Consider the following 9,373-nt stretch of genomic DNA (forward strand, 5'->3'; position numbering starts at 1 on the left):
ACACACACACACACACACACACACACACAGGTTTTGTCTTTCTTGTTAGTCCTTCCTTAACTGCTACATACTATGTAGCCCAGGCTGGCCTCAATCTGGTAATTCTGCCACCTCAGGAATTCAAAATCTGGGCTTACAAGAATATATCATGATGACCAGGTACAAGAAGAAAAATATTTTTTATATTCCCAAATATGTCTTCTTATGTACCTAGAAACTCTTTTAGAAGACAAGTGGTTTCTTTTTTTAATTCGTGTTACATCCTACTCATTATGTCCTGTTCTGCTCCCAGTCACCGTTTCTACAATTTATCCCCCATTACCCCCGTTCTCCTTTGACAGATTCATAGGCACTCCTGGGTATCCCTTAACCCTGGAACATCAAGTCAAGTCTCTGCAGGGCTAGGCACACCGTCTGTGGGTTCTACCATGAGCATTGTGAGGTTTTTCTTTTCTTTCTTTCTTTTTTGACTAATATCCATTTATCATGTGTATTCCTTTGTGACCTCACTCAGGATGGTATTTTCTAGTTCGATCCACTTGCCTGTAAATTTCATAAGTCGTTGCTTTTAATAATGAGTATTACTGCATTGTGTAAATATATAAATATACTACAGTTTCTGTTTCTGTTCTTCTGTTGAGGGATATCTGGTTGTTTGCACCTTCTGGCTATTATATAATAAAGTTGCTATAAACCTGGTAGAGCATATGTTCTTGTCATATGTTTCAGCATCTTTTGGGTATATGTCCAATAGTGGTATAGCTGGGTCTTCAGGTAGAACTATTTCCAATTTTCCGAGGAACTGACAGACTGATTTTCAGAGTAGTTGTACCAGTTTGTAATCCCACCAACAACGAGTGTTCCTTTTTTTCCACATCCTCGTCAGCATCTGCTGTCACCTGAGTTTTTGATCTTAGCCATTCTGACTGCTGTCAGGTGGAATCTCAGGGTAGTTTTGATTTGCATTTCCCTGATGGACTAAGGATGTTGAACATTTCTTTAAATGCTTCATAGCCATGTGAAATTCCTCAGTTGAGAATTCTCTATTTAGCTGTGTAATAGGGATATTTGTTTGTCTAGAGTCTAACTTCTTGAGTTCTTTATTTATTTTTGATATCAGGCCTCTTTCAGATGTAGGGTTGATAAGGATCTTTTTCCAATCTGTAGGCTGGCATTTTTCCCTATTGACAGTGTCCAAGGAGTATACAGGGAGGAATCCATTGCTCCAGAGACATAGGAAGCAGAGAATGGCCTTGTCTGACATCAAATGGGAGGGGATGTTCTTGGTCCCAAAGACGTTTAATATCCCAGTGTATGGGGATACTGGAGGCGTAGGGCAGGAGAAGATGGGTTGGTGGGGTAGCACCCTCAAAGAGGCAAAGGGGAGGGAGGAGAGGGAGGTTGTGGGGTGGGAAGAGCTTGTGAAAGGGTAATTGGGAAGTGGAATATTATTTAAGACGTAACCAAATGGAATGATTAATAAAATAATAATAATATCAAAAAAGAGGACATTTCTAGAAGAGGCAAATCTATAGGGACAAAGCAGATCTATCACTGTCTGAACTCAAGATGGTTGATAGAAAGGGAGCCTTTACCACAAATGTCAATATGATTTCCTTTAGGAATATTGATAAGATATCAAGTTAATACTGATGCTATTTAAATAACACAATTGGGCTGACTCTGGAACTTTCAGTGAACTGTATAGTGTGTGAATTGTATTTTAAGTAAGTTCTTCTCTACAAAGGAAAGGAGTAGAAAAGACATCACCTAACATCTAGGGAAGCATTACCTGTGTTTGGTCCTGGAGTTTTGCCGTGAGCAGAGCAACTTCAAGTGTCCATTTACAAAGAGGTGGGTCCTCACTGTTTGGATTAAGGAAGGAAGAGAAATGAATTAGCAAATGTAATGATTATTCATTACCTTATATGATAATGAGGAGAAAATTAAATAATTTTTGATTCATAAAAAAAAGAAAATCATATAAGTAACACATGTATCGGAGGAAATATTAAAAGGTATAAAAGTAAAACTTATCATTATCTAATGGATTCATATTCAAATATATGTCTTTATGGAGACAGAGTTCACCTGACACTATTGAGATGAACATTCTAGGAAAATCAGAGCTACAACAGTAAGGGCTACGAATCTGATGGAACAGAATGAGATTGTTCTCACATTGTGAAAGTGAGTAGTCATCTGGATAGCTGGCCTATATCTGCACTAGACCTGAGTTTCAGCCTGAAAGGGATGCTTTGGTATTTACAAAATGGTCCCACTTGTTTGGGTAACTATTTTGGAGGTTGTCGAACAATCAGGAGGTGGACATTGAATAAAAGAATTGGAAAGTAAACACTGAAGCTAATGACCTGACCCACTACCTATATTTCTCTGTTTTCTGGTTCCTAAAAGTATAAGCAAGGAGGCCTCTGCTCCCGAAACCAGAGCTGCACTAGACTGGCCATGCCTTTCCCTCTCCTACAGACTGCATCCCATCAATACACAAACGAAATACAGTTGCTTCTTGGTAAGCATCTTGTCACAGCAACAAGAAAAGGAACCAATACAAGAGCTACATATTGAGTAACACTATGTAGCATCAACGAACAATACGAGTGTCCTAAGCATGCCTCTCTGCATAACACTGTGAGAACTGCTGTGCAGGCCAATAGACCTCAATAATGGTATACAGGGATGTGGGAAGCCACTTGGTTGAGGTAAGAGTTGGTCAAAAAAAACTATTGCTGTTGTCTAGAGGACTAATAAAAACCAAATCCAAAGTAAGGATAAGGGGACCCATTACAACCTGGCAGAATTTACCAGAAAATATGAGACCTGGAAATCAAGGTTATTGGCAGAGAGGTAGAGAGTCACCAAAGCTCACAAAGAAATCTCTTTCTGGAGACAGGGAATCAAAAGGAGAATGATGAAGTGAGGGAGATGAGCATGTCACCTGACAACAAAATTGTTGAAGAAGCCATTTCAGGCCTTTATTTATTCTGAAATGCCTTTTCTTTTATCCTTGTGAGCTTATTGGTGCCTTTGACTGCTTCCGGCACCTGAATTATCTTCTCCCAGAAGACTCTTTTCCTTGCTTCATGAAACGTATACCACAAGATAATCTTCCTGTCTGGGAATCACAAGAATACTTTATATGCCATGCTATGCTTTGTTGTCCTCCTAGGAATACATCAGCAGTCTACCTAGCATGCATCTTACTTATCATTGCCACTGTCTATCTTTCCCTTTGGAATTTACTCTCCACAAGGATAGAGAGGTTCATTTGTTTTAATACCATTCAACATCTATGTCCAAGGACACTGCTTAGTGCATTATCTGAGCCTGATTCAATGATGCAGTGACTCACTGCACCTTGCTTCTTAAAAAGGTAGCTCCTTCATGGGAGAATGTTATGATCACAAACCACAACTAGGAAATACCATCCAGTAATCTTTCCTTACGTTATTCTTGATTCAACTTTCTGCTACATTGAAAATTTTTCTTTTGTATTATAGTTTCTTATAGAGTTTTCTAGATGGCTAGAAATTACTCTCAAACAAACAAACAATGACATATATCGATGTGGAGAGTTCAATGTTAATATAACTGTAGTCTAGACACTACAATGAATCATCTCAAAGAATAAATACTATAGGAAAAATCAGAAAACAAGGTTGTACTTTGGAAGAAAACTGAGGTCAAGAGAGCTAACTAACCATACAGTATGGAAACTATGTTTTACCATCTATGTCAACCTAGGATCAGCTTCTAAGTGACTAATTGTAATAATAATAAAGATGAGTAAATGTAATAGCAGTTCATACGGAAGATAATTTTTAACAGAGTTGTGGAGTTTACCCAAGAAATTTTTACTTTACTATAAACCAATTGTTGTTTGTTAGGTCACGAGGGAAAAAATAACTAGTTCTTGTTACCCATCTTCCTCTCAGGAATGTGGTCAAGATTTAGTAAAAGGCAAAACAAAATCGTGCAAGCATAAGCTGCTAAGAAAAAAAAACAATTCTGCTTTATTCCAACGTTCTTCGTGTCACCTTACTATTCCTTGCTCGTCATTCACTAATTAAATGTCAGCTCCCAATAGCTATGTGGGTAAAGTGTTATTTGACATAATCTAAAATAGAATCTAAGTACAAACAATTGAGATTGAATATTGAAAGTTTGTCCTCCTAGCTCTCACCCCACCCATTCACTAGTCATTTCCCTCCCCTTTACCAAACACTTGTACTTCCTAAGCCATTTTTCACCATCTTGTGTCCCCTGAGTTTATTTCACACCAATGACCCTAGGCTCATATGTCCTCTTATGCCTTCACACATTTCACATTAGATTTGTCTTTTGACTTGTTTTAATACTGGGCATGGTTTCATGTAATATAAATAAATTAGAACTGGTAAGAAGTGTGAAATGACCCACCCCCACCACCTACCTCTGTGCATGAGGTTTTGATGAAGAAATTGTGAGATGTGACTGCTCTTAGTGAAGACCAGCCTTGATCAGAATGCACTAGTGGTGACTTTGCAGTTATTCATCATGGTAATAAATGCATTATTTGTGTCAGCGATAAAACAATCTTCAGAGTAAGATATCTCATGGTGTTAACATTCTTCTATTATTCACTCAATCTTTATTCATTCAATAGCATGAAGACCACAAAAAAAATTTTGAAAAATATATAGGTATCTTTCCAGGACAATCAATTGAAATAAAAATAAAGGTATCATTAAAAGACATCACTATACAACATTCTCTGCCTTATAAGAAACTAAGTTACGTGGAATCCAGATACTTGTCTAGATTTGTAAACACAGTGAATAGCACACAGTACCCAAGCCCAGGTCACTAGAATTCACAGCTAATGAAACTGCTACTTTGTTACCTCCATATCCAAATCACTTTACTCCGATTTGTATTTGTATTTGTAAGAAGAAAATAATTGTACTGTGAACTAGAAAGTTGATATTAATGTCCTCTCTTCTTTGACTCAAAACCTGCCTGACATTTTACAATAGTATCAAGAGTACAATACAAGTCATCTGCATTTCAACTAAATATGTACTGTAGTGAATGTTTCCTAATCATGCTGTTCCCTGGATATGCTAAATACATAGACCTATTATATTCAAATTTATACAGCATATAGGTGCTTTGTCTGGTGCAACTTCCTCACCTTTCAGGGACAAAAAGTACCATTGTACATTGTCTGTTGAGAATTGGAAGAAAAGGAGATACAGACTGCAGCTAAATTCTTTACACTCTTCATGTTCAAAAAAAATCATACCAGCTTATCAATAAAGCCCTGCAGGGGAGCCAAATATCTTAGTAAAAATCCACCCAAATATTGATCTTTTAATCAAAACCTTATCACACATAACACAAATGAGTTTTGAAAACTTACAATTACTGAAAAGTAGAGAAATCAATGTTATAACCCTTTCCCATATTATTTTAAAAATATATTTTGTAGTGTGAGATACTGTAGGCCAGGACAGTAGATGTTTCAATACCTACTAAAGTAAGTGATCTAGAATTTGACTTGTCTGAATTTCAATTGCATTTTTGTGCATACAAGCAGCATGTATATTACTTTAAAAGTTCACAGTCTATCTTGTACCTCCCTTTTTGCTCATTTTCTTCTGCTCCTTTCATTAATTTTGGTATGTTGATTTATATTTATCGTATCATATCATATTTTTCTATTTTTGAAGGTTTGCTGTCTAAAAATTGGTGATAATTATATTAGCCTTAAAGTTTCTTGCATCTAACTGTGTTTTAATAGACCTTGATAGTTTTACTCACAATTTGAGTTTGTTTGCTTGCCTGGTTGCTTTTTGCTTCTTACTGGGATATTTAGAAGTGTTTTTGCATAACCATTATCCAGTATCTATCACTAAACACATTGTTGTTAGAAGTTATTTTTTCTCTGTTTTCTCCATAATCTTTGTGATCCATAAAGTCCTGCATTTTATTGCCAACTAAAATAGCCTCCTGGGTGAATACTTAATGTAATTACAGTCACACAATAAAAAGAAATATGTTTTAAATTTAGACAAACAGAAAATTTGTATTCGTGGGCAGGTAAAGTGAGGAGGAGGAGGAGGAGGAGGAGGAGGAGGAGGAAAAGAAGAAGAGGAGGAGAAAGAGAAGGAGGAGGAGGAGGAGGAGGAGGAGGAGGAGGAGGAGGAGGAGGAGGAGAAGGAGGAGGAGGAGAATATCCATGCCTCCTAAAATAGATCATGCTGAGGTTAAAATTTATAATATTAGTTTAACATTAACCATTTTACATGGTTCATCTGACTCCCTTGAATCAAGGACATCCACTCTGTTGTACCTCTATTCGGCTTCAAAACATCCCATTATATCAAAGGAAAGATCTGCTAGTAAACAGTTCTGTTACTTTCTCTTCTGTCCTAAGCCTCTGTATGATTGGTGATGAACAGTAATGTAGAAGTGTAAGTTGAATAAACCCTTTCCTCCGCCCCCAAGAAAACAAACAAGCAAACAAAAAGAAACTGATAAAATGTACTCTTTTGATTGATATCTTCCAGCCTACATACTGTACTTGAGCTTCATATTTGTAGCATTGTCCAGTATAGCCCATTCTTGTCCCTGGTGCCCTCCAAACTTTAAATTGGTATCTCTGCCTCATTTCCAAAACTTCAAGAAATTTCTCTAACCATTTAATTCTGTTACTGTCCTTGTAGTATTGACATTTTAATGTATTTCTTTACAGTCACCAATTTGTATTTATAACAAATAATGATGAATTGAAACACTTTCATAGTGTTCCCAGTTTCTAACTCTACACAATAGTTAGTAGAGGGCTTCTTGTCTATTGTTCTTTTTTACATTTAATTTCTTCCCTCTTTTCTGGTGGCAACTTAAAATGGGACAATAAGAGTTATTAACTATGCTCCTTTGCTTTCTAATAGTCTAATCAGAATTCATGAGGTCTCAATTTAAGAGAATAGACAGAGATCAGAAGTACATAAACAGAGGCTCTTCCTGTCTTATTTCTGATGTTTTAGTATGGAATTTTTCACAAGAAGCCCCTCACCTCTGGCACATTCCCTGATGCCCAGAGTAAAGCTACAGGTCTTAGCAGTATAAGAAGTTAGGTAATGGCTACAATCTACTATGTGCTTGCAGGTCAGCAGAGGCACTTGAAGATAGAGAATTAGAAGGATCCAAAGAATTAGAACAAATTGCCAGAGCAATTTGGTGTTAAGAAGAACAATTCAGTCAGAAGCAAACCAAGAAAAGTGACATCAGATTGGTCAATTTGGAGAGGAGTTTAAGCCAGAACAGCTGAGTTGAAACAACCAGCCAGAGTTCAGTTTATGCAGTAGTAAGCTTCTGAGACAACAACTATTTATGGCAAAAAAATGTTACTTTTACACATCAGGAATAGAATCATATCTCTTTTATACTCATTCACTCATTCGTTCAAAATTTTATGGTCAATTTTAATTCACCTGTATGCTTACCCTCTAGCCTAAGCTTTCTGTTATTTTATATCTGGAACTGACACTAATGTTGTATCCAAGTAACAAAATATAGTGAAATACAGTGAGGAATGTCTAGGTATATTTTATATATCAAAATGTTAAACATCTTTCAAGACTTAAAACAAGTAAAAAGAGGAAGAATAGTTGAAAGTAAGGATAGAAGTTAACATAAAAATGTTACTCTTCTACTTAAAATGTACAGTCTAATCACAGAGATTAAACCACTTAAGATATCTTAACACATGCAAGGAAAAACGTATCTGCAGCAGCATTACCAGCTGTACAAATTAGCAGGCTGATCATTGAGCCAACAGATCATAAGAGGCTAAGTAGAGAGACAGTCATCACAGTTGTTAATCACAGACTGTTTTATACAAAGCCCCAAATGGCAATGAAGAGTGACACTGAATATATGCAGACTAAAAGGGATGTTTTCTTAGATAGAATATACACAAAATCAGTACAGCAAAAAATATTGAGCAACTGAAAATTTTGGTGCAATGTTGTAAGATACGACTGAAATGAATCCATGCCTATGGTTACCAATAGAAACTAGCGAAATTTCAAAGAAACTTTAAATGAGCTGGTGATTGTATAGAATATAATATACATAAAATTGTTGTAAACATTACGTTCTGGTTTGCTCATTATCCTACATACACTTTGCAAAGACAGAAAAAGTCAGAACCTCAGATTCTGCACTTTAAAAGTTTCACAATAAAGTCCCTTTAATGATTTTAGGAGCTTACAAGGCAATGTCATGGAAACTTAGAATCAGAAAAAAAAAAATAGGGGCCCAGGAGCGGCAGGACCCCTGCGCCTGAGACACCGCCAGAACCTGAAGGAAACAGACTGGATAAACAGTTCTCTGCACCCAAATCCCGTGGGAGGGAGAGCTAAACCTTCAGAGAGGCAGACACACCTGGGAAACCAGAAGAGACTGCACTCTGCACACACATCTCGGACGCCAGAGAAAAACACCAAACGCCATCTGGAACCCTAGTGCACTGAAGCTCCCGGAAAGGGCGGCGCAGATCTTCCTGGTTGCTGCAACCGCAGAGAGCTCCTGGGCAGCACCCCGCGAGCAAACTTGAGCCTTGGGACCACAGGTAAGACCAACTTTTCTGCTGCAAGTGACCTGCCTGGTGAACTCAAGACACAGGCCCACAGGAACAGCTGAAGACCTGTAGAGAGAAAAAACTACACGCCCGAAAGCAGAACACTCTGTCCCCATAACTGGCTGAAAGAAAACAGGAAAACAGGTCTACAGCACTCCTGACACACAGGCTTATAGGACAGTCTAGCCACTGTCAGAAATAGCAGAACAAAGTAACACTAGAGATAATCTGATGGCGAGAGGCAAGTGCAGGAACCCAAGCAACAGAAAACAAGACAACATGGCATCATCGGAGCACAATTCTCCCACCAAAATAAACATGGAATATCCAAACACACCAGAAAAGCAAGATCTAGTTTCAAATTCATATTTGATCATGATGCTGGAGGACTTCAAGAAAGACGTGAAGAACTCTCTTAGAGAAACACAGGAAAACATTAATAAACAAGTAGAAGCCTACAGAGAGGAATCACAAAAATCCCTGAAAGAATTCCAGGAAAACACAAACAAACAGTTGAAGGAATTAAAAATGGAAATAGAAGCAATCAAGAAAGAACACATGGAAACAACCCTGGATATAGAAAACCAAAAGAAGAGACAAGGAGCTGTAGATACAAGCTTCACCAACAGAATACAAGAGATGGAAGAGAGAATCTCGGGAGCAGAAGATTCCATAGAAATCATTGCCTCAACTGTCAAAGATAATGTAAAGCAGAAAAAGCTATTG

Source organism: Rattus norvegicus, chromosome 4, assembly GCF_036323735.1.
Source record: "Rattus norvegicus strain BN/NHsdMcwi chromosome 4, GRCr8, whole genome shotgun sequence".
In the NCBI taxonomy this organism is placed as follows: Eukaryota; Metazoa; Chordata; class Mammalia; order Rodentia; family Muridae; genus Rattus; species Rattus norvegicus.